The following is a 26,684-nucleotide window of genomic DNA, read 5'->3' on the forward strand; positions in this document are numbered from 1 at the left end:
GGGGACATGATATCAGAAGTATTCTTGTTCAGCTGCTTCTCTGGAACACATCTGTTACGAGGAGCAGGGAAATAAAAATTCCAAAAAGTGAAATATGAGATATAATAAAAGAGACTTGACAGATAAAGAAAAACAAAACCCAGCATCTTCCAGGCAACTACCATGAGTTAGGCCCTGAGCATATATACAGGTGTTTGTTCTCTATTTCATTTAATCCACATAACTCTGAGGAAAATGTTCTTTGTTTCAATTAAGGATAAAACCTAAAAAAAGTTATGTAATTTTGCCTTAAATGAGTTTAAATCTAATCTATGCAACCTAGACCATAAATAAGTCACTACCTTTTTGGATCTCAAGTTACATCCCCTGCAGAATACGGAGTTCAGTGAGATGACCTTTATTGACCTTTCTAGCTTTAACATCTTACCATGATTCTAGTCATGATAACCTAACATATATTAAATTTTCTAATATGGAACATGCTTCCCTAGTTTTCCAAATAAACTGCCCTCCAGCATCCCCTTTTCAAGTGTATTCTGCCCTTCCCCGTCATTTTTCCCTTTGTTCAGCTTTATAGTTTTCATGGTATTTTACACCATTTAATAGAATACTTTGAAATTATATTAGTTATCTGCCTATCCAATGATTAACATCTGCCTCCCCACTAGATAGTATGCTCCAAGAAGCTAAGTTCAGTTCGCCCTTATAACCCCATCACCTTTAACAGTGTCTGGCATCAGAGAGCCTTTGTGGCTCAGTTGGGTAAGTGTCTGCCTTCAGCTCAGGTCATGATCCCAGGGTCCTGGGATTGAGCCCTGACTCAGGCTCCCTGCTCAGCAGGGTGTCTGCCTCGCCCTCTGCCCCTCCCCCCTCACGCTTGGGCTCTTTTGCTCTCTCTCTGAAATAAAGAAAATCTTTAACAACAACAACAACAACAACAACAACAACAACAACAACAACAACAACAGTGTCTGGCATATAGCAGCAGGTCCTTAAGACGGTTCCGGGAATAACAGATGCTGGCAACTGGGTCCAATGAGTGCGGAGTTCTAACAAATCATCAGTGCAGTCATTTATGAAACACACTATGCTAAGCGGCTACACTCTAAGACTAAAACACGAGACAATTACGGAATTCTACGACTGCAGAATATGCACAATACAACCGTTGACTGTAAGTCAGCTAAACTCACATAAGAGCTCATCATACAGATTCCAAACAGACAAAAACCAGCTGTTAACACCCAACTGAAGCCATTATGGAATTCTACAATGCTGGAGTTATTTCCAAAGTTTGATTTACTAGTGTTGTTTGGCATTTCCCTTCACAGCTATTTTAAAAATAAAACCAAGCACCATTCTTGTTCACCTGCTCTGGCACATGGAACTAAACATTTTCCACCTACACAAATATCCACTTTGTCCTAAATACACACCGCTGAAAATAAAAAATGGTTTTAAACCACAGTGCCCCTACTAAAGAAAACATAGAACTGTGTTTTTAAACAGCATAAGATCACGTAGAATGCAAAAGAATGTCTACAAAGAGAACGATTTCAAATGGGGGAGTGGGAAGAGTTCAGCTTAAAGAAAATACAATAATCCCCAAATATACTGGGTACATGTCCCAAAAAAAGAACGCTTTCTTAAGCATAACCATACAATGCTAGTTATAGATTCCCGGATGTTAATTTAACATGTTCTTCATGTACATATGTTGTCAACCACAAAACCAACCAGACATTCAGTAAAATTAAGGAGGAAAAAACAACAATTTCCAGAACGTGCAAAAGCTAAAATTTGGGGAAGCTGCCACATTTTCACATCTTGCTTGCAAATGATTCTCTAATTGGATAGCAGTCACTACTTTCTCTGTATTTCCTGTGGTTCAAATACCATAGGCCATAATAGGAGCCCTAAGAATAATTCTTCATTTTAGTAAAAGGATAAAACCAATTTCTCTGTGACTAAAAACAAAAGACTGTTGAATGTCAAGTTTTATCAGCCAGAGCTAATTAGCTGATTTCTACAGTTCAACATAAATTCCTCAAACTCCTTCCTGAATAATTGAAAAATATAGGAATGTTACGAAAAACTTATCTTTTACAGTAAATTCATATTTTTTAAAAAATCAGGAATACAGGGGCGCCTGGGTGGCTCAGTTGGTTAAGCGTCTGCCTTCGGCTCAGGTCATGATCCAGGAGCCCCGGGATCAAGCCCTGCACTGGGCTCCCTGCTCAGCGGGGAGCCTGCTTCTCTCCCTGACGCTCACACCACTCGTGCTCTCTCTCGTGCTCTCTCTCACGCTGTCTCTTTCTCTCTCAAATAAATGAAATCTTTAAAAAATAATAAATAAAATCAGGAATACATTCCTGAGGGTTTCCATGAACACACACCAATATAGCCAATGAGTTTTCTACTATATTCCAAGCAGAAACATCTGAAGACAACGGAAGCAGGAGGCCAGTGATTTTCATCTCCTTACACTTTCCAGAAATACGATTAACTTTTTAAACATCTAAACATTGGTAAGGCAAGGTATAAATTCTCCCCATAATACTGCACTTCTGTTCTCAGGCAACAGATCAAATGGCTATTAAGAGAACAGCACCTACCACTCAACCACTGCCCTTCTTCCACTCTGTTGGCGAAGGCAAAAAGCTTACTAACATTTCCAGAGAGTCTGCAGAGTTCTGAGAACTGTTCCCACAATTCTCATGCACCCATCTACACAAAGCACCATGTAGCTGAGAAACCGGTTACAGCAGGTAACACTCTGGGTATGTAAACATGTTAAGGATCAAACAAAGTAAGAAGGTAGTAAATATAGGGCCATACTATGTTTGTGAAAAATTTTAAAGAAATCAAATTATTTCCTAGTACAATTCCTAATATGCTGTAGAGAAGTGATCTTAGAAAAAAACTTGTATAATTTATTCTGATGCTCATAATCCAGGAGAACACCAGGTTGTGATAACGGCACAATTTTAAACTCAACAGATTCATTTCAGCCTTCTCACCCTTGTGGCCCAGCTCCAACAATAGTTTCAGTGAATTGCTGCACTCAGAGGTATTTCCAAAAATCATGTCAGATTAATAAAACATAAGTTAGAAAATAAACTTTTCAAAAGCCCTGGGAGGGTCTTGTTGTTTCTGCATTTTGAATTTAGCAGATGGTATTAAAAAATGTTTTGAAAACAAGACTATGTTTAAGGCACAAGATTATTAGGGAGCAACACATACAAAGTACTTTTAAGTAGCCTCAGGACAAGTCAAATCTGAAACGACTATAATTATGAAAATGTAACTACCAGTTCTTAGGGTATAATTTTAAGTGATCGGAGTCGTCTGCCTCAAGGTCCATCTCCCACCTTAAAGCCTAATCTGAGGCATAAGTGTCTGTCTAGAAATGCTACTCTACCAACTTCTGGAGATGGAGACTAGAGAGCTCACTGAACACTTCTCATTGATTATCTTATCACAGCTCCTCTGCTAAAAGATGGGGTTAGATTCCATTGAACCATGGTAAGAAAAAATCAATTTTAACAATCCTGATTAAATCAGGTTTTCAGGAATTCAGCATACAAGAATCAAAAAGTCAGAGCGCCTGGATGGCTCAGTCAGTTAAGCATCTGCCTTTGGCTCAGTTCATGATCATGGGGTCCTGGGATCGAGCTGGGCTCTCTGCTCCCTCCAGAGTCTGCTTCTCCCTCTTCCTCTGTGCACCTCCCCCCAGCTCATGCTTACTCTCTCGCTCTTATCTCAAATAAATATTTAAAATATTAAAAAAAATAAAAATAAAAAAGTCCTAAAACTTCTGCCTAAAGAGTCAAGAAGCAGTTGGGCAAACTTGGGGTTAAAGCTTTGTTTTACCTCTCCCTACCCTGGCCAAGCCAATGTGCCAAATATATCTTACTGAGATCACACACACACACCCCCCAAACAATGTAAATACTTTGCCCACATTTTAAATTTTCTTCTAACAATCAGACATTTCAAAAAATCTCATTTTTTAGTTCTTCAAATACTGTCTTAACATTTCACTTAAAAATATTAAAGTGGTAGAGCAAACATACCTAAAGCAGCCAGCATGCTGGTGTTAAACGAGGTTTTAAGAACTTCTTAAGCAATCTACCTAAAATCTAATTTCTGAGAAAGCAGCAATGCATTCCGTATGGTTGAGACTAATTTCAGAAAGTCTACCTCAGTCAAGAGAACTTAAAATTTGACAAGCTTCACAGTTTATTCAGCTCTCCTCTCCATTACCTCACAGGATTGTTAGAATTAGGCTAAAGCAGGTACTATTCCTCTCTCTTTTTTAGATGAAGAAAATGTGAAATTCAAAAGGCTTAGTTAGTCACAATTTAAAAGAAGCAAAGCAAAAAAATTTTCAAATCCTCAGACTGTAAATTCCAACTCTATTACAACACACTGATTTAAAAAATAAAAAATAGGGGCGCCTGGGTGGCACAGCGATTAAGCGTCTGCCTTCGGCTCAGGGCGTGATCCCGGCGTTATGGGATCGAGCCCCACGTCAGGCTCCTCAACTATGAGCCTGCTTCTTCCTCTCCCACTCGCCCTGCTTGTGTTCCCTCTCTCGCTGGCTGTCTCTATCTCTGTCAAATAAATAAAATCTTTAAATAAATAAATAAATAAATAAATAAATAAAAATAAAAATAAAAAAAATAAAATAAAATAAAAAATACTTAGGGGCGCCTCCGTGGGTTAAGCATCCGTCTTTGGCTCAGGTCAGATCTCAAGGTCCTAGGATTATGCCCTGTGGGCATCTTGCTCAGCAGAGAGCCTGCTTCTCCCCCCCCCTCCCTCTCTCTCTGCCCTTTCCCGCCCCACGTGTGTGTGTGTATGTGTGTGTGTGCATACGCGCGCTCTCTCAAATAAAATCTTGGAAAAAATAAAATAAAAATACTTAATGTTGTTACTACAATACTACTTTGAAATAAATACTGTTTATAAGGAATGCATCAAACCTGTATGTGAAGACGGGAAAATACATACCATGCCTTATATAACACAAGCAATTTAAATTACTCTTCATATTTAAAAGATTTTTACTTTATTTCTAAATTATTAGCGATTTCATTTAAATTCATTACCTTACAGCAGTTGTATTTCTACTGCTTTTTCTAAGTTGGCCTTTCTTTTTATCCTTTAAACAATATAGAATAGAGAATATATCAAAAATATAATCTGTTATTCAGAAAGCTCTTATAATCTGCAACAAATGGATAGGAATTTAATACAAAACAGTGAAGATTACATAGATTTCTAAGTAATTCTTTTTTACATTCATTCCAAAAATGTTCTCCCCAGAGCTGGTAATAAATGCACGTTAGATAAAATCCCCATGTAAGTAGAAGACTGCTGAATTATAAACCATGACTCACTAATTCTGAATATTAGTCAATATAAAAGAATTCCTATACATCAAAATAACCTGGGCACTACTCTAGAGTTCTGTGATAATTTTATCTAGCTGCCTTGAGTTTCTCTGTTTTGAAAACAGAGAGGAGGAGGAATGACAGCAAGAGCTTTAAAATTCTACACATCTGGCATAAATGACCTGACTATACTAAGGTGCCTGTATTTTTATTTATTTTTTTTAAGATTTTTACTTATTTGCCAGAGAGAGAGAGTGAGTGAGAGAGCGAGCGCAAGTGGGGGGAGGAGCAGAGGAAGACGCAGGCTCCGCGATGAGCAAAGAGCCCAATGCGGGACTCAATCCCAGGACTCGGGTATCATGACCTGAGCGAAGGCAGATGCTTAACCGACTGAGCGACCCAGGCGTCCCATAGGTGTATTTTTTTTTTTTTTAAGATTTTATTTATTTATTTAACAGAGATAGAGACAGCCAGCGAGGGAGGGAACACAAGCAGGGGGAGTGGGAGAGGAAGAAGCAGGCTCATAGCGGAGGAGCCTGATGTGGGGCTCGATCCCATAACGCCGGGATCACGCCCTGAGCCGAAGGCAGACGCTTAACCGCTGTGCCACCCAGGCGCCCCAGGTGTCTGTATTTTTAAATAGCCTTTTACTTACTGTCATCTAAATTTAAGATTTACTTGTATTTCTTTCTCCTCTACTGGGCAGGTTTTTTAAGATGTAAAGGTTAAATAACATATGGAAAGCACATAGCGTTAGCCTGAGATAGAAAATGTTACCCATTATTATTTGTATCTAAACAATGGTGGTTCTATTGATTATAATAATCAGGAACTCTTCTAAATAGCCCTTAAACCTCCAGCCTGAGTTCAAAGCCTAAAGCTCTTAACCACTATGCTATACTGTGTTCAAAACTTAAGCCCCAAGTTCCAAAGTACAGATCAACTGTGAAAGACCTTGTTTAGCTCTCACATTACTCAGAATAACACTGGCTATACACTATCTTATTCATTTGGTTTTTTTGCAAAGTGTCTCCATATTCCCAGAGATCTTCTGCAGAGCCTGCATGGGGCAATTCTGGATACTTTACCCATTAGCCTATTTTGGACTTGTACATGACATCAACACACTGCTAAATTACCTACAATTAACCAACACAACTTTTTTGGAAAATGTTTTTCTGCTTGGATTTATCATTTCCTCAAAAAGGTTATTTTTACTTTGTCAGGATAGGAGAAATAAAATTTAATATCAAAGATAAGAGATAATAAGCCAAATGCTATGTACAACTTATGACTTAATGTGTAAGAAAAATATAAAATATTCCAATTCACTGCTCTTTAAGTAAAATACGGGTAAAAGTAGCTCTATTAACACTACATGGTATACAGCTGTATTTGAAGTATATGTCGTTTATATTCTAACCAGTAAACTAATTCAAGTAATCTAACACTTAAGTATCTTTCTGATAAATCAGAAAATTAGAAAATAGACTGGGAACATAAAGCAGGAGAAATGGTAACAATGAAATAAACGAAATAGTTCATAATTTTTAAAGCCACTAATAGCCATTCTGATCACAATACAATTCCAAAGATGTGTCTCTACTCAGCTTTAATTACTTAATTGTATAAAATAAAATATAATTTTATATTTTATTTTATATTTATAATTTTATTTTTATAAAATAAAAGCCAATCAATCATTTTAGGTATCTTTCCACTATTCTCATTTTTCAGAGAATTATCTATTACATAAAATTCCAAGAATCTTCTTTTTTAAAGACTTTATGTATTTACTTATTGATTTATTGAGACAGAGTGTGAGTGAGCAGGGGGAGGGGCAAAGGAAGGAGAGAGAGAGACTCTCAAGCGGACTCCATGCCCATCGAGGAGGCCAACCCAGGGGTCAATCTCAGGACCGTTACATGATGACCTGAGCTGAAATTCAGAGTCGGACATTCAACCGACTGAGCCACCCAGGCACCCCTAAGATTCCAAGCATTTTAAACACTCTCATAAGAACTGGCAAAATTAGCACAGAAAACTTTCCAAAAAGAGAAGTTCCCTCCATTAAATGATAAATGTTTAAGATAAAATACCAGGTGAGTACCACCAATCACTCCAAGCTTTACATTAAAGGCTTCCGTGTAGACACACAATCCTCACCCTGTGCTTGAATAAACTGGGTATGCTTTACACATAAGATGTCTCCTAGAAGTTTATGAAACACTGATTAGTGGGGAAAGAGAACATTTTAGAAAGAATTTTTCTAAAGTGTTATTTTAAACTAAATCCCTAAATCAAATATTGAAGAAAAGTTTTCACAGATAAAGTATCAGCAAAATGGTTCATTATTGTCTTACAAAAAAAGTAATGGAAATAAGTATTTCCACTTAGGTCAACAAAAGTTAAGGAAAGAAAACTCTTCAAAGGGGCTATCTCTGAGGGTTCTATGAAAAATAAGTACTTGGAGAGGCAAATTAGCTTAAGACTTGGATCTCTGCCTTCGATAACTTCAGAATTTAGTTTAAAACAGGGATTAGGAGGGGTCAACAATATAAGGTCTGTAAGAAGGAAATAAAACTACCATGGATCATAAAGAAAATTATGAAGTGGAAGGCATTCCCAGAATTCTAACAAAAACACTAAGTCTGCATCATACATAGGCACTAAATTCTAGGGTGAAGACAGGGTGTAGGATGAAGTCGAAATTGCCATGGAAAATCCCTTTAATCTCTCCCTAAATTGACGGGCTGTATTTAGGGTATTTATGTCTCTCTTTCTTCCTCTTTAAAATAAAGATCATAATTTACCTGTATCATCAGGCTGTTGGGAAGATTAAATGAATTAAGGTCAGCTATTAAAAGAACATGGCAGGTAGCAGTCAACATAGGTAGGCTATTATCTATAAGTCTCTTTTTTTTTGTTTTTAATGTATCTTTAGACAAAAAAGCACACTCAACTGTGCCACAAATTATAAGGCTTGCGAGAATTGAGAATAACAAAAGATCACTTTTTTCAAATGCAATAAAAATCTCACAAGAACATATACTCAGTATGAGTAATGGTGGTTGAAATTGCCTGCACTATTAAAAAACTTATTTTTTTTGGCAGAGCGAAAACATAACTGAATATATTTTAAAGTGCTTATATAATGCAACTTCACTATTCATTTCTCCTTTAAGCTCATTCCTTTCTTCAGTCAAGCCCTGGTCCACCTGAGAGATCGGGTGATCAATTTTGCATGATTTCCCCAAGCTTCCTTTAGTAAGTGTTTTGTTCTTTTTATCATCATCATCATCATCATCATCATCATTCAATTGGTCACACAATCCTGGGGGGAAAAAAATCACCCTCACATAGAAAAAGTTTCTGCTGACAGACATGGTCAAATACTTAAAAAAATCAAATGTCATCTCATCCAAGCTAGGAAATAATATGTCTAGTTTGGAAAAGGCTTAGGTTACAGTTTTCCAACCAGTCCAAAAGGGCACTCTGATGCACTGCAAGGTGGTATGTGTGTCAATATTTTGAGTTTCCTCACTCCTCTTTCTCAATTTCTGACCACAAACTGGCAACTTCATCAGATGACTGGGTAGCATAAAGGCACATGAGGAAATGTGACACTTTACCCTTTGAAAAGTTAGCAAGCCAGGGCTGCCCAAGTTTAGAAAAGATTCTAACTTTTTAATTAGTTTAAAAATACAAGTTAAAAATCAGCTAGTTCAAAACAGTATGTTAAAGCAATCAGCCCCACAGTAAAAGACCTCTAGGAACAACTTCATTTTTAACTCTTGCCACAAATTAGTTTTTCATTATTTTTCATTAAAAGTCACTTTATCTTGAACTCTTTTTCAGCCCAAGTTTTACTTTTCATCTCCAAACCTGTCAGTTTCTTTATTTAGGCAGTAACTACTAATTTTAAAATGCACAGACCCATTTACAAAGTGTACCAAAATATACAACGCACAAATAAAATCCGGTTTAGGGATGAACACTCTGATGGCCATATAATAATGAGGTAATAGCTGCAGTCAAAGGGGTAGGAAGGGAAACAAAAACCAACCAGATATCTCACCCTGCTAATACCTGGAAACACTGACTTAACTTTGTATCACTATATTATTTATTTATTTATAATTTTTTTTAAATGTAAGCTCTATGCCCAATGTGGGGCTTGAACTCAAGACCCCGAGATCAAGGGCTGTATGCTCTACCAACTGAGCCAGCCAGGCAGTCTTGTACTGCTAATTTCTAATCCACATAAAAGGCATGAATTTTAGTGGCAAATCTTGCATAATCAACAAATAACTTAAAAGATAGCATTTTGCCTTCCTCAAGAATAAAGACATGAAATATAAAATAAATAAATGCACACTGGCACAGGCAGACACTGGAATTTATCCTTGAGATAGGAGGCAGTTCTTCATGTTTACCACTTGGCAGAACAATTTCAAGAAGTAACCACCTGATTCAGTCAAATCTCCTATAATTCCTTCCAGAGTCAATGGCTCTCATATAGAAAAGATTTCCTTAGTGTTTAGTGGTATCCCCAAAGGTACCCAGATTGCTTGCTTTAAGAACTTTTTAGAATTACAAGAAGGCACCTATAAAAATCTATAGTATCTTTTTTTTTTTTTTTTCAAAAAATATTTTAAAGCAACTTCTTAAGAATAATTTTCTTGGGGCACCTGGGTGCCTCAGTCGTTAAGCGTCTGCCTTTGGCTCAGGGCGTGATCCGGGTGTTATGGGATCGAGCCCCACATCAGGCTCCTCCGCTGGGAGCCTGCTTCTTCCTCTCCTACTCCCCGTGCTTGTGTTCCCTCTCTCTCTGGCTGTCTCCGTCAAATAAATAAGATCTTAAAAAAAAAAAAGTAATTTTCTTAAAACAAGAACATGTGCACAAGTTTTCCCTGTAATTAGACCATTAATTCATTAAAGCTCTAAATTATACCCAGATACTTTGCCACAGGATTAAAAAAAACATGAAAATGTAACCTATGTAATTATATACCAAAATATGAATGCCTTAAGGAAAAGAACTATATGTATTTCTTACATCTTGTTATACTCCGTCATCCAGTATAGTACACCTTACATAAAATTAGGTGCTCAAGTACCTGAATAAAATGTTAATGGAGAAAAGATATAATTACAATATTATCCTAACCTTTTTCATGGACACTAAATCACTATCTACCACATAAAAATATCTAAGGAACCAGATGCTTTTGTATATACTGCAACCAGGCATAGAACTGAGAGAAAAAAAGAATAAGGAGCACTATTCAGTCAACAATTTCTAAGAATCGAGTGCCTGGGTGGCTCAATCAGTTAAGCATCTGCCTTCGGCTCAGGTCAGTATTCCAGGGTCCTGGAATCGAGTCCCACGTTGGGCTCCCTGCTTCTCCCTTTGCCTCTGCCTCTCTCTGTCTCTCATGAATAGATAAATAAAATTTAAAAAAAAAAAAACCACAATTTCTAAGAATCTACTTTCAACTGCTAGCTGCTCTGAAGAATATACAATTCAGAAAGACACTGCCCCTTGCCTCCCAAAAGCTTTTAAAGTAGAAGAAAAGAACCATCATTTACCAAAGATTGACTGTGTGCTAGGCATTGTGCTAAGAACTTTCAGGATTACAAGCAGTCCTACAACAAAAGGTGGCAGCCTTTTTGGGGAGAGGAAGGGGGTGGTGACTTTTTTTTTTTTTTAAGATTTATTTATTTGAAAGAAAGAGAGGGAATTTGAAGCGGACTCCTCACTGAACTCAATTTCGATCTCACGACACTGAGATCATGACCTAAGCCAAAACCAAGAGTGGGTTGCTCAACCGACTGCACCACCCAGGCACCCCTTAAGAAAACTCTAAAATTGGGAACGTGGAAAAACCTTTCCCTATAGTACTTGAACTAGAAGGGGTAGCATTTCAAAAGATAGATGCAGAGGTAAGACAAAAGCCAAAGTGTATCTAGGGAGTAAGAGTAGACGAAAAGTTTGGAAACAAGTCTGATGAAGAATAGTACAGTCTTTTACTTTTTACACAATTTTGTTTTCCTTTTATTTTAAATCTTCATATTTAATGACTTTACAAACATATCCATTATAAATAGCAGCCCCTCCCCATCCTCAGTACCCTCTAAAACTTTTACTCTGCCTTATTTTTCTATAGCACCTAAATGTTTTTTAAAATCCCTTCTTTGCTTTACCCTTCCCTTTCTTCCCTCCATCTAACCCCACCAAGTAACCTATGTTAACAACCTCCAATTACTTTTTTCGTATCTTCTCCATGTTTATAAGCCCATACAGATGTCATATGCGCATGCATACACAGGCTTTTTGTAATAATTTGTATTTTCCAATCTATTAGTTTTTTTAAAAGATACACTAATTACAGGGGCACCTCAGTGGCTCAGTCGGTTAAGCAGCCAACTCTTGATTTTGGCTTAGGTCATGATTTCAGTGTCCTGCGACTGAGCCCCATGTGGGGCTCTGCACTCAGCAAGAGGTCTGCTTCAGAATCCTCTCTCTCCCTCTGACTCCCGACCCGTGCTCACGCACAAGCACTCTAAAATAATCTTTAAAAAAAAAAAAAAAACCCAAAACACTAATTATAGAATACATGTTCATGGGGGGAAGGGGTGTCAGAAAAATATGAAAAAACACAAAAAAATAATAACCTGTAGATGGCCCTTGCCAACATTCGTGGACATATGTATCCAATCTTTTCTATACATAAATATATACTTGTAAATATTTTTCTTTATACAGATGAGATCTTTGTGTATTAATTTTAGTACTCGACTTTTTTCACTTAATAGAACTTATCTAACAGGATTAACTGAAATCATCTTTCACTACTTGGCAGAACACACTTTAGATTAAGAGGATACAGGATATAAAGAGGGTAACTACACCAACTACATATACGAGCTTATCAAAAAAGTTTATTCTTTTCAAAAAAGATGAGTCATTAGTTGTGTGATATCTCTTTGAAGAGGATTATGTACAAATACATTTATAAGGGTGAAAAAAATCCATCAGATGCAAATATAGCCAACTTCTAAGTTTCTTGTTTGCTCATTAGATTTAATTAGCAGTAAGAAAAAAGCCTAGCACCACTTCATATCCATTAGGATAGTCATTATCAAAAACAAAAACAAAAACACGGAAAATAACATGCATTGACAAGGATGAAAGAAATTGGAACCCTCATGTATTGCTGGTGTAAATATAAAATGGTGCAGTTGCTGTGGAAAACAGTTTGGCAGTTCCTCAAAAAGTTAAAACCAAATTACCGCATGATCCAGCAAGTCCACTCGTAGTCATACACTCAAAAGAACTGAAAGCAGAGACTCAAACAGATACTTGTAAACAAATATTCATAGCACCATTATTCACAACAGCCAAAAGGTGGAAACAACCCAAGAATCCATCAACAGATGAACAGACAAAACACCTTACACACACCCACAGGAATATTATTCAGCCATAAAAAGGAATGAAATTTTGATACATGGTACAATATGGATGGGCCTTGGAAAACCATTAAGTAAAACAAACCAAATGCAGTATCACAAATTCTGTATGATTTTCCCTTATATGAGGTACTTGGAATGAGCAAATTCATAGAGAGAAAGTAGAATTTACCAGAGATAAATAGGAAGGAATGGCAAGTTTTGTTTAATGGGTACAGAGTATTCTTTTTGGGTTGATGAAAATGTTCTGGAAACAGATAGTGGTGATGGCTCCACAATGCTGTGAATGTACTTACTGCCACTGAATAGTACACTTAAATATGGTTAAAATGGTAAATTTTAGGTATAGTTTACCTGCCCCCCTCCAAAAAAAGCGTAAGGGGCCCATTTCACACTGTCAGCTAAATATGAGTCACAAAGGTTATGATCTCTACGCTCACAATTCACAACTGCACTCTAATTTTAGTCCAGACTAACGTGAAGGAAGGTAGAATTATCACGTACCCCCTCACATTCCCTCTGGTTAAAATTCTCTTCCATGTATAAAGCCTATGAATGCAAAGGAAGTAGCCAGTATGACAAAAGCGCGTGGGCCAGTGAATAAGGGAGCTGCTAAAGCAGGCAAATGTCCTCATGGAGCTGGCAGTGAGAACTCAGAGCAATCTACAAATAATGCCCCATAGAGGGGGACGCTAAGATATCCGAAGTTACAAAGTTCTGAGTTTGAGTTGGTAGTAAGCATATTCACTTAATAGTAAGCATCTGTGTGTTTGTGATGGCCAGGAGAAAGGAACTAAGTCCACAGGTGATTAATCTCTGAATCTCCACTCATTCAGTTAATGTTTGTTAAATAATCAAGACAAAGTTTTAAGAACTGGAGATTTATAAATGAGAGTAAGATATGCCCCACCTTTAAGGAACTTAAGTCTAGCCAGAGTTGGAGGATATCTATACAAAAAATTCAATTCAATTAACACTATTTAGCACCTTACACTCAACAAATTGGCTGCCATCAGATGTCAGCCATTATGCTAAACTCTGGGTAGTCAAAGGTGATTAAGATACAATCTTCTAGGGAAAGGAGTAAACAAATACTTTCATATGTGTCACAATAAATACATATAAAATCTATAGTGCATAGTACAAAAAAAAATCATTTAAGTTTAAATAGAAGGTCTTATAAAACCTAGTATTAAGTGCTGGAATGTAGACTCAACACTTTCACTGAAACACAAAACATGGCCCCTCAGCCTCTCAAAGGGAAAATTTTTTACAAATATCAATAAATAAGGAATTGCATATGTATCAGAAAGCATTAATTTCAGTTTATGATCTTTTTTTTTTGAGACAGCAAGAGAGGGAACACAAGCAGGGGGAGTGGGAGAGGGAGAAGTAGGCTTTCCACCGAGCAGGGAGCCCGATGTAGGGCTCGATCCCAGGACCCTGGGATCACAACCTGAGCTGAAGGCAGACGCTTAACGACTGAGCCACCCAGGCGCCCCTTCAGTTTATAATCTAACGGGATAATAAACTCACAGATTACATGATAGAGGCCATTAGAAAAATAAATGCAAAGTAAAGTTTTAAGGCGGCGCTCAAGGAAGGAAATAAAATAATGAGTGAGAAGAGGAAAAAGAGATCAGGAAATGATATTTAGAAGACGGTGTTCAAAATGGCTCTTAAAAGAGGAACAGATAAAAGTGAGGAAATTGTGTCAATGTCTCCTCATTAGATAAGGTCGCTGAAGGCAGGAACTTGCCTCATTCACACTGCACTAAGCTCACTAGCCTGCGCCTACATAAGCGCTTAAAAAAAAAAAAAAAAAGACTTTTGAATTCCACCAAAGATAGTATGAGGAATCTACATTAAGCAAGAACTATGTTTAGTCTGGTAGGCAATGGAGACTTTTGGAAGATTTTCGAACAGAAGGCCAGGATATCTACATTAGAATATTGTTATCATCACAAAATAGGATACATAAGGGGCACCTGGGTGGCTCAGTCGGTTAAGCATCTGCCTTGGGCTCAGGCCATGATCCCAGGGTCCTGGAGTCGAACCCCACGAGAAGCCCCACATCAGGCTCTCTGCTCAACAGGAGCCTGCTTCTCCCTATCCCTCCAGCTCCCCCTGCTTGCGCACTCATGCTCTCTCTCTCTCTGTCAAATAAATAAATAAAATCTTTACCAAAAAAAAAAAAAAAAAAGGATACATAAAAACCCCATTATTTCCCTCCATGAAAGAAAGCTGAGTAGCTGGGGAACAAAGGGAGAGGTAGAATTACTCTGCACAACCTTACTTAATCGGCCTAAATTTCTGTATCCTTTTAATTTTGTGGCATGTGACAGTATTATTCAAAAAAATTAATAAAACTTAATTTTTAAGAATTTGCACAGTAAGAGTGAATCTGACATCAATGTGGAAAAAGCGCTACCATGGGAAGAAATAAGAAAAAGGAGTTCATTTCAGAGGTTCTAAGAACAGTCAAGGCAAATAGTAAGAAAAGCTTGAACTAATCTGGAGAAAAAAGAAAACGGCTGAAAGAAGCTCAAAAATGTAGTTGTCAATGGAATCTGACAGCAACTGAATGTCTGAGGTAACATAAAGACCCACACCATGAATACAATTAAATAACTTTATTAAATGTACTCTTCTATTATAAAAGCAACACATTCAGAGAAAACAGAAAGTTTAAAAACATTGTCCTTATTTCCACTGTTTAACAACCGCTGTTAACATCCACATGTATTTTCTCCCTATGTGTAGGTTTTGAGATTTTTTTTTAAACAGCTTAAGATGTAATTCACATATCATACAACTCACCCACCTGAAGTGTACAATTCAATGGTTTTTATCATATTCAGAGTTGTGCATCCATCTCCACAATCAATTTGAGAACATTTTCATCACTCCCCCCAAAAAAACCCCTATCACAGTGGCTGCCCATTCCCCACTCCCTCCAGGCCCTGGCAACCACTAACCTACATTCTGCCTCTGTGGACTAGCCTATTCTGAGCATTTCATACAAATGGAATCATACAATATGTGGTCTTTTATGACCGGCTTCTTTCATTGAACATAATGTTTGCAAGGTTTATACATACTGGAGAATGTATCAGTACACCATTTCTTTTTATTACTAAACAATATTCCACTGTATTTTTTATACAACTGCAATCATTCCAGATACACAATTTTGTGTTCAGCATTTTCCATGTCATCAATGCTTCATATAATCCATATTTAATGACAAGTACAGTGCCCCATCAAGTGGCTGTAGCACAGTTTACTTAATCATTTCACTATTGTTGGACATTTGAACTCTTTCCAGTCTTTTCTATTGTAAACAATTCTCTTAAATGCAAATGGCAGCTCCTTTCTGAATGATCTTCTGGATCCAGAGAAATGCCTCTCCTAGAAACTTTGAGCTTCCTAATGAGATTTGCCACAAAGAACAAAAGTCATATACTTTCAGGGAAAATTAAGGATTTCATCTCTTCCAAACCCAGGTCATGGACAGATGTTAAAAGCTATCCATAGTTAAAAGGATGCCTCAGAAATACCTAGATTAAGACCTAGCTGGCTTAGTCGGTAGAGGGTTGTAAATTCGAGCCCCACGGTGGGTGTAGAGATTACTTGGGGGGGAAAAAAAAGGAATGAAAATTCACAATTTTAAAGACATATTAACACAGTTAAACATTAACTAGCCTGGCTCTTCCATCAGAAAAGTACAGGGATGGAAAAAAGTAAACACTGTCCAAATGTAATGCCTAGTATTAAGTAGCTTCAAAGAAATCAGACCACTTTTGCTTTCCATAGCAGGATGGAAGAAAAAAAATAGAAGACCTTGATTCCAACAGTAAAAATGTACTTATGCTTGTAACTGTATGACAATAAATGGAATCCAACAGGTAGAAAGAGGAGGAAGAGGACACCAGTAAAGTCCACAAAGTCCTCACTAGCATTTAAAAAATACTGGGTCCCCTAAAACATTGTCATTGCCTGCTGCTTTCCATTAGTTAACCAAAAATACCAACAATCTCAAAATCACAAAGATTTTAAAATTTGAAACTAGCTTTAGGATTGTTAATCCCCACCCCCTAAGATCCTTTAGAATCTGGTCTAAAAATAAAACTATGTGTCAAGTGTTCCTCAAGAAAAAACTATGTACACTGATTGGAATGTGAAGCAATTAACACACTTTGGGAGTGATTTGCCAAAGAGACTTGAGATAGCCTGGGCCAAAACCAATAACAAAGAAACAACACCCACTTGACATTTTCCTTGGTTAAACTGAGATTTTAGGAGCAATTTTAGAAGAAAGGCTAAAAGCTCTGAAGTTAATCACGAAAACCATTGCGAGCTACACAAGTATTCTGGGAGAAATAGAGGAACAAAATGATTCAACCACTGCAAAATAAAAGATGAAAACTTTAATATGAAATTAAGGAATTTTCACTCCACTTTTAGGGCAAAAATAAAATACCCAGCCATTACTATCATGAGGATGATAGGCAAGGTAATTTAGCCCTATACCAGAAATACTAAATTGTAACACAAATATCTAGTGTTACATTTAGCACCCAGTTTAGCAAATAGGAATTCTTAACCATCCATACACACACACACACACACACACACACACACACACACACAATATGACAACCTCAAACTCTACGCAACCTCATCATAAATAAGTCCAATGTTCCTTGGTTTTCCAATTAACTTAGTCAAGGTGAGCAATTTTCCAACTACAGTTTTAAAGAAATGACTTCCATGACTTGTACAATTTGAAAAACAAAAAACCTTTGCAAGTTCCATTTTATGGTTTCATAAACCCCCTACTGTCAGAGTCCACTGCCTTTCAAAAGCAATATTTAAAATTCTCTTCTGCAAGTCAACATTAAAGCATTCTGTTTGGCTAACAAGCTCCTCCCAAGACCAGGATTATTATGTATGGCCTATTATGTTCCTAACATGCAAACAAAAGCACTCCCTCATGTAACAGTTTTCTATTTTTAGGCAGGTTACTAACAAAGTTTTATCTGAAATTAAAATGTAGTAGAACCATACATCTACCACTAACAAACTACTTGAAATAGTAATTTAAAGTTATTAATTGTATTTTCCATTTAATAAGTAACCTAGTATTTCTGGAAAACTCAAATTTAACTTCCATGAAATTGTTGTTTAAACCACCTACTTTGGATTTCACAAATGGCACGTTTTAAACTAAACACAACTAGTTTCAGAGCAGTTGTAATACAGTACTTGATGTTTAACCATTCTCCATTTCAACTTTTAGATACTTTTCATCACAAATGACCAGCTTAATCTGTTTCCCTGTTTTCTTCTGCTAACCCAAATCCCACAAAATATGTTCTAATGTATTTCACTCAAGCCTTCTACTTTGAAGGCTTACACTTTTCAACTGTTGACAAAAGTTTTAACAAGGCTAAGCAACCCCACTACAAATTTTAATCACAAACACCACATACCTAAAAGATAAGCTTTTCCAGCAGAAACACTAACAGGTTTATTTTCCCAAGGACCCAGTGTTCAACCGGGTCAAATGTTTCTGGTGCATTTTAAACAGCTTAGCCCTTGAAGTGATAAGGGTGAAAACAAGCCAAAAGTATCTTAATGTTCTTCAGTGGCATATAACCATCACAACCCAAGAAAAACTCAGGAATTGCTAGCTGAAGTCTGTTAAGTCCGTAATAATCACTTTAGCATAAGCATTAATCACAACAATACAGCAACTTGGGGTAAATTATGTTTAGAGAGCTAACGACTTTATAACAAAACTGGAAACCATGGAATCAATGCAAAGAAAGTTTACTATATACAACACACTTAATAAATTAAAAATACTTTCAGCTGTTTCATATAATCTCCCAATTTCTACACGGCTGGGGAGCGTGGTTTTTATTGCCAAGAGCCATTTAAAATACAGTATTAGCAGCGTGCACTACATGCATAAAGTCAACATTTTGGTGACCAAGAAAAACCTTAGAAAAATCTTTTACAAGAGCACCTAGGAATATGAAGTTCAGCTCATTCACCACTGTGTAAGTGCAAAACATCTGACGTAAAGCACTTATCAAAAATGTTCTTAAATGGGTTAACACAGTGAATCTTTTCAACTACCATCAGCTTCAACATCATCAAGGGGGAAATTAGTTATCAGCAAGAAAAAAACAGAATATTCATATTCTAATTCATATTCTGCAAATTAAATCTCAAATTAAATCAACTACTTCACTCTCTCCAACAAAGAAAGATCCTTCACGACTTTTCTTTTAGACCCTCATCTCTCACCACTTCCTTCCTGCACCCCAAACTCATCCCAACTCCTGCACGTCTATGCCTTTGTACCAGCGGTCCCTTCAGCTTATAATGCTCTCCCCTCCTCCTCACCTGGTAAGCACTTACTCAACAGTCCAAAACCGGCCGCAAAAGTTCCCTCCAGTGTTCAGGCTTCCACAACTCCCCCAAGCAAAACCAGCTGTTTCAAATTCCCACAACACTCGGTGAGTCCATCCTTATCATAGCGCGTTGTTTTCACGCCTTGGTGGAAAGAAAGAAGAGCAGGTTCCCTCCACTCAAAGCACAGAAGACGAAGCAAGCAGAAATACTCCATGAACGTGAGCTGAATTCGTCCCTACTTAGATTAAACGACCCTCTAGAGCCCGGTCACATCTCAAGGAGGCACAGGGGATCCTAACACTCTTCCCACCAGAGAAATGAATACCAGAGGGCACACCCAGAGCTCTGAAAAGAGAACAATGAATGAACACAACCGCCTCTCCTCTCATGATGCCCAAACTCCTCTTTCTGGGCATCGACTAGGTTCTCTGCAGAACCTCTGCAGCTGCAGAACTGAAGCGTCCCGGCGGCTCTCACTTTACACAAAGACAGCCCCGGATCTTCATTCCAAAGCATCCCAGGGCCAAACCTCAGTATACGCATCCCAAACCTTTCATTAGTAACCCACAGAGTCCCGAAACCCAAGGCGAGGCCCCAGTGCCTTTGTGGTCGGGCACTGGCCCACTTCCTCCTCTCGTCCCCGATTCTTTTCGTCCTCCCCGTAAGGGTGTCACTTGAGTGACGGACTCAGATAAGATGCAAGACCGGGACCCCCTCCGCGCTCAGAAAGAAAAGGAATTAGTTCACCTGAATGACAACATAGATACGGGGCAATTCTGGGCAGATTTTTCCATTGCCAAATATAAGGAATGTGCACCGAGTACAGGGGTGGCGCTAGTACGTTTCCCCGAAACACAAGGAAATTTGAGCGGGGATGTGGAAACGGCTCGCCGGCCATGACACCGGGCCCCAGGGCTCCCGCCCGCCCAGCGCCACCCGGGGTGACAGAGGCCTGGCCCGGGCCCTCACCCGGCAGCCGCAGGGTCGCTCCATCAACGCCGCCCAGCCCCGGACGCCGGGGAACTCTGCCCCTGCAACCTCGCCGCCCGGATCCCCCGGCAGCCAGGGCCCGGCCCTGCCGCCTACCTGAAGGAGCCGAGCCGCCTCCGTGTCCCGTCGTCCGGCGGCGGCGTCTGGTCCGCTCCTCCTCCCCACGGCGGGTGAGGGAGCGGGAGGCGGTCACATTCGGCGCGTCCCCAGCCCAGGGGACGGGGCCCCGGGCAGTCCCCGCATCGTCGCACTCGCGCTCCGCGCCTCGGGGCACACGCCCCAAAGCCGGGCCAGCTGGCCCTCTTCCGGGCCCAAGGAGAGCGGCAGGAAAGCCTTCCTGTCTCACGCTCGTCCTCGTCTTACTCCCGCCATCTAAGATGGCGGCCCCAACGCCCGCGACGAAGAGACTCTCGGGCGGCCCCGGCAAACCAGCCCTCCACTCGGTGCTCCTCCTCCCGACCTGCGGCGCCACCAGCTCTCTGCTTCTGCGCGAGCCCGCCTGGCAGCGGACTTCAAACTTGGTTCGGGCATCTATCACTCTAGCCTGAACTCAGGCCCCGCCCCCCAGTGAGGGGGCGTGGCTTCGCGATGTAGCTCGTCGCCATTTCGGAGCCGTGAAGACTGATACTGGTACTGGTCGGCGTCCGGCACGGGGGGGGGGTCCGTAATCGAGAAGGGTCGGTGTTCGGACTCCCGGAAGGGTCCGGGGCCTAGCGGCGAGAGGAACGCCAGCGTGCCAGCATCACAAGGCCCGGAGATAACCAGACTTACCGGAGGACACACAGTATACTGTATATAGCTTTGGCGCGTCCTGTCCTTAGGCACGTCGGAATTCGAATCGCCACTCAGCCACTTACGGGTTGTGTGGGAAAGCCCCTAAAGTTTCCGTTTTTTAAAAAAGTTTATTTAAGTCAGTAATCTCTACACCATACGTGGGACTCGAACACAGGACTCTAAGCAAGAGTCCTACGCTCTGAGCCAGCCGGGCACCCCGACCATAAAAGTTTTCTGAGCCTCACTTTCCTTATCCGTAAATTAGGGGACCTTTTCCCCCCATCAGATTGGCAAAAAGTTAACAGGACTGATAATATCCAGTCTGGTCCAAAGTATATGAAAACCTGCCCTGTACCCTAATTCAGCGCTGGCAGGAATGCTTATGGGGAGGGCAGTTTGGCGTTATCTACTGACATTTTTTATGTTTATACCCCTCGTGTCAACAATTTCGCTTTTAGGCACTAATTTTAGAGAAATGTGTACCCATAGTACAAACAGGCATGTGCTAAGATGTTTATTGCCACATTGTTTGCATTAGAGATACACTGGAAAAGATGTGAGTTAATTAGAAAACTTTAAACGGTGCTACATCCACAGTATGGGATATTATCTGTCTTAAAAAGATTGCGGTTATGGTCTCTAGTCATGATCCTAGGGTCCTGGGAAGGAGCCCCGTGTGGGCTCCCTGCTCAGCGGGGAGTCTGCCTCTCCCCCAGCTTGTGCTCTCTCTCTCAAATAAATATATAAAACCTTAAAAAAAAAAAAAAAAAAAGAATGAGCAGGATCTATGTACTGATTTTTTTTAAAATCCAAGACATTACAATTTTTTGTAAGTAGAACATTTTTATGGTATGATGCTATTTATTCAAACACAGGCACACAAAACTGCCCAATACCATGTACAACATTCATTTATTTAAATTTTTATGAGAGCCTGTTGTGTACCACACATTGTTCTGGTTATTGGGAAATCTACAATCAAAAGTCCTGCCTTCTAGTGATGAGAAAACAAAAGAAAGCATAAATAATAAATTCAGATAGTAATATGTGCAGTTTATAGAAAAATGAAGATGAAGCAATGTGAGATAAAGACAACTATGTGAGGATCAACATGGAAATAAATTCAGAGGAAAGACTGGAGGACATTGAATATAGAAGATCCACGAGAGTTGTTTTTATTTTTTTTTTAATAGGAGTAATAGCAGTAATGTCTACCTCACAGGATTTAATGAGATAAAACATGGAAAGCACTTAGCACAGAGCCTGGGGGTTGAGACTTCAGTACCTGGAGTCTGACTGCCTAGTTTCGAATTTGGACTGCCACTTCCTCATCTGTGACTGAGATAAGTCATTTAAACTTCAGTTCCTCAGTTTCTTCATCTGTAAAGAAAACATGAATAGTATCCACCTCTTAGAGTTGTAAGGATTTAGTGAGTTTAAGATGTAAGGCACTTGGAACAGTGCCTGGCTCGAATTAAACATAGAAGGGTTAGCTGTAATTATTATAGCTATCTCTTCTCATAACACCATTACTACTTAGGGTAGAGCAGCAAAACCACACTTGCTGACCCCCAGGCCATTTCTTCCTTTGGTGGTCCCCAGCTGGTATTTACCCCAGCACTTAACAGCTAAGAAAGCTTAGGGAGCCTGTGCTTCATTCAAACCTCTCAGCGGACAAGTAAAAGTGGCTATTTTATTTTTTTCAAAAATAGTTTATTGAGGGGCACCTGAGTGACTCAGTTGTTGGGCGTCTGCCTTCAGCTCAGGTCGTGATCCGAGAGTCCTGGGATCGAGCCCCACATTGGGCTCCCTGCACAGCAGAGAGCTTGCTTCTACCTCTCCCACTCCCCCTGCTTGTGTTCCCTCTCTCGCTGTCTCTCTCTCTCTCAAATAAATAAATAAAATCTTAAAAAAAAATTAGTTTATTGAGGTAAAACTCCCATAGCAAAAACTTAACCCTTTTAAAGTGAACAGTTCAATAGCATTTAATATGTTCACAGTATTGTGCAATCACCACTTCTAGTTCCAAAATATTTCCATCACTCCGAAGCAAAACTCCTTACCCATTAAGCAGTTTCTCTCTGTCCCATTCCCGCCCAGCCCCTGACAACCACCAAGATGCATTCTATAACTGAGGATTTAACTTTTCTGGATATTTCATATAAATGGAATCATACAACATTTGACCATTTGTGTCTGGTTCTTTTCAGTTAGCATGTTTTCAAGGTTCATCCACGCTGCAGCATTTATTAGTACTTCATTCCTTTTTATGACTGAATAATATTCCACCATACACAATTGGTTGATAGACATTTGGGCTGTTTCCATCTTTAGGCTATCGTGAATAGTGTTGCTGTAAGCATGCGTATACATGTACTGTTGGAGTACCTATTTTCAGTTCCTTTAGGCATATACCTAGGAGTACAATTGCAGACATCATCTCGCACCCCACTGGGTTGAATGTCCTCTACTTTAAAAACCTCTGGCATGGTGGTAGGGAAAGTCAAAAGAGCTAGAGTTCTTAGAAAAGAAAGAGGAATAGGGGTGGAAATGAGTCAGAAATAGTTTGAAGGAAGAATGGACATGCCATGATCTCAGATCAAAGAGAGGAGGGAAAGAATATGTGTCATTGGTAGGGGGAGGCTAACATGGAAACTTACCTGGGTGTTGGAATGTTCTATTTAGTTTGGGAGGTGGTTACATGGATGTGTGTGTGTGTGTGTGTGTGTGGAAATTGATATGTGTTCTTTCTATGCATGTGTTACACCTCAATAAAAAATTCTTTGTAAAAATGTACACGGTCTTTAAACCTAGCAAAAAGGATGAATTTTTCAGGTGAAGGAAAGAAAAACTAGTGATAGCTACCATTTATGGAAACTTTTCATGTATCAGGCATTTTATACAATCTCCAGTACACATTACTACCTGAAATTTCTGATCTTCAAATGAGGAACCCTTCTGAGAGGGTAATTAATCCAAGGACAAAGCTGGAAGTGATGGAGAGGGGGTTTGGACCTGTTCATTTGTTCACTCATTCATCATTCAGCTGCTAAAGATTTCCTTGTGCTACCATGGGCCAGCTCCTGTGTTAGCCCTGGTCCCGTGGCAGTGAATAAGCCAAGGTCTCTGCCCTCAAGGACTTGAAGGTCTGATGGGGGAGGACATGCAGCAAACTGGTAAACAAATCAACCTAAGAACTAGGATCATGGTCAATCAATGAAGGGAATGACTAGAAAATGATAGAATGGGAAGGGGATGTGCTTTTAGGCTCAGCAGCCATGGAGGGCCTCTCTTAGGGAGTAAGACTTAAGCTGGGCAATGAAGGATGAGGAAGCCAGGGGAAGAGCATCTAGAACGGGCACGTGAAGGGACATGAGGTGGGAAAGGAGTGGGGACCAGTGTGGTTTAGAGCACAGAGAATGAGGGAGGGTGAGGTGGGAAGAGGACAAAGGATGGAGTCATATGCAGTCTGACTCCCACAACTTCCATGCTTTTCCATGCCAACCTGCCTCTCCAGTGAGTTTAATTTTAGTTACAGAGGAGTTTGAAGTGTGGGCCTGACCTGGGTTGGGTGCTGGGAGAGACAGAGCCTTGTAAACAAACAGTTACCCCACCTGGTGATCCAAATGTGCTCTAAAGGCCAGAAGACCGGAGTTCCGTGGTACCACACCAGAGGAGGGAGGGAGTGACCCGTTTCGTCAGAGAGGCCTCTGCAGGGGCAACACTTAAGCTAAGTCTTAAAGGAGGAGTCAGAATTTTCCAGACTGAGAAGGGTGGGAGGACGGGGCAGGAGGTGGGAACAATATGGATAGTCTGGGAAACAGCATGCAGTTCTCAGTTGGAGACTGCCTCCCTGAGGCAGAAGAGAATGGTAAAGGGGAGGTCTGGAGGGACAAAAGATGTCTCCCCTAGAGTCAGTCTCCCTTAAACCATAATGAGGCAGTCCTTAACGGGGGTGGAGGAGTGGTTCAGGGGCTACTGGGGTGTTAACCACAATACATGTTGTGGTATCTTATACAGGAAAGCCTAGAGGAGTCATCTTGGAAACCAAGTCGAAATTAATACTTGGGTTCTCTCAGAAATTACTTGGGGACACTGGAACAATCTCTATGGAAGTCAATTTGGCAATATCAAAATTATAAACGTGTATACTTTTTGTCAAAGGTAGTCTCCCGGAAATGTATCCTACAGATACACTTGTGTGTGAGGTGATGTGTGTACAAGGTTATTCCTTGCTACATTGCTTATAATCTAAACAAAGAAATGTCGTGCAGTTAGGTGAAAGATGAACTCTCTTATGTACCGATATGGGAAGACAGCCAAGAAATACTATTGAAGTAAAAACAACAACAACAACAACAACAACAACAACAAGGGACAAAACAGTGTGAACTGTATGCTACTTTTTGGGAAAAGGAAGAAAAACATCTGCTTAAATTAAGTCTGAAGGACACACAAAATGCTACTAACAGTGATCACAGGCGAGGGGGAGGGTGGGAGCTGGGAGTATGGAGTATAGGAGGGGAAAAAATAGTTTGCACTGCCTTACCTTTTATAATTTTTACTTGTTCTTTTTTGTTTCTTTTGTTTTCTTTCCTTTTTAATTTTTAAAGAATTTTGATCTTATTTGTATTCATTTTTTTCTTTCTTAAACTTCTAATAATTTTTAACTGTTGAACCATGTGAGTGTGTTACCCACTCAAAAATTTAATTAAAAACAACAAAACAACCCGGGCCTGGAGGTGCAATGAAATGACGCACACTGGAAATGGACATTGAGAATGGGGGAATAAGAAACAGAGGGGAGAGGGGGTCAACAGTCTGTCCCACAGCCTTCCCACCTTCTCCAGTGTTCACACTCCACACAAACTACCCCCCCCCCCCCCCCCCCCCCCCCCCCCCCCCCCGCCGCCCGACTCAATGTGACCTTCACCAAGACTAATCGCCCAGGACTCTAAGGGCTAGGCCTCAGGCAATGCCCTCCGGTGCCTGGCCCACCTCACCAGGCTTCCCAGAAGCACATCCCTTTTTCCATGCTAGCTCCTCAGCTACAGAGCCCCGAGATTATAGGCAGCCCCACATGCAACAACTGATGGGGTCCACCTGCCTCTTGGGCGTGGCCAGTGCACAGCCTTTTCCCACCACCTCCTTGGCTAACCTCCACCTGCCTCCTCCCAGCCTCAGACCACACCTCAAGACCCACCCCCAACAGGAGCCAGAGCCGCTGTTCACTGCCCTCTTTCCAGCAGATTCCTCCTGCAGCAGCTGCTGAGGAGAACACACATTTTTTTTCCTTGATAAACCCAACCCTTCATCTCCCCTCTGCTCAGAGGGGTAGGCTCTGGGCTCTGAAGTCAGGCGAATAAGAGATCCAATCCCAGCCCTGCCCTCACTGCGGTCGATTCTTGGCCTCTCCCTCAGATGGTGCAGGAGCAGGAAGACTTGCCATCAGGGGTTCTTGGGAGGAAATGAAACAGGAAAGTACAGGCCCTGGCACGCAGTAGGTGCTCAGGGAGCACTCCTCCTCCTCCCTTCCCTCTCCAATGTCTCTCCCTGACGTACTGCTTTCTGCTCTCTCTGGACAACTCTGCCAATCTTGACAAAGAAAAACACCAGCGC

The 26,684-nt window shown here is 40.1% G+C and overlaps 1 protein-coding gene across 6 annotated transcripts in view; it reads right to left on the bottom strand.

The window, feature by feature from the left end:
- RAF1 (Raf-1 proto-oncogene, serine/threonine kinase) overlaps positions 1–20,703 on the bottom strand; it is a 75,331-nt gene extending 54,628 nt beyond the window's left edge. The window contains exons 1-2 of one of the 6 annotated variants that reach the window (XM_048226695.2): positions 20,388–20,480; positions 19,308–19,442 (exon numbers count right to left, since the gene is read on the bottom strand). The gene's annotated coding sequence lies outside the window, so the exon portion shown is untranslated. Of the gene's footprint in view, positions 1–19,292; positions 19,443–20,387 lie in introns of all 6 variants that reach the window. The other 5 variants (XM_048226697.2, XM_048226698.2, XM_026501400.4 and 2 more) reach the window with 5 other exon arrangements.
- Between the last annotated feature and the right edge of the window lie 5,981 nt (positions 20,704–26,684).

Source organism: Ursus arctos, unplaced genomic scaffold (assembly GCF_023065955.2).
Source record: "Ursus arctos isolate Adak ecotype North America unplaced genomic scaffold, UrsArc2.0 scaffold_14, whole genome shotgun sequence".
NCBI lineage: Eukaryota > Metazoa > Chordata > Mammalia > Carnivora > Ursidae > Ursus > Ursus arctos.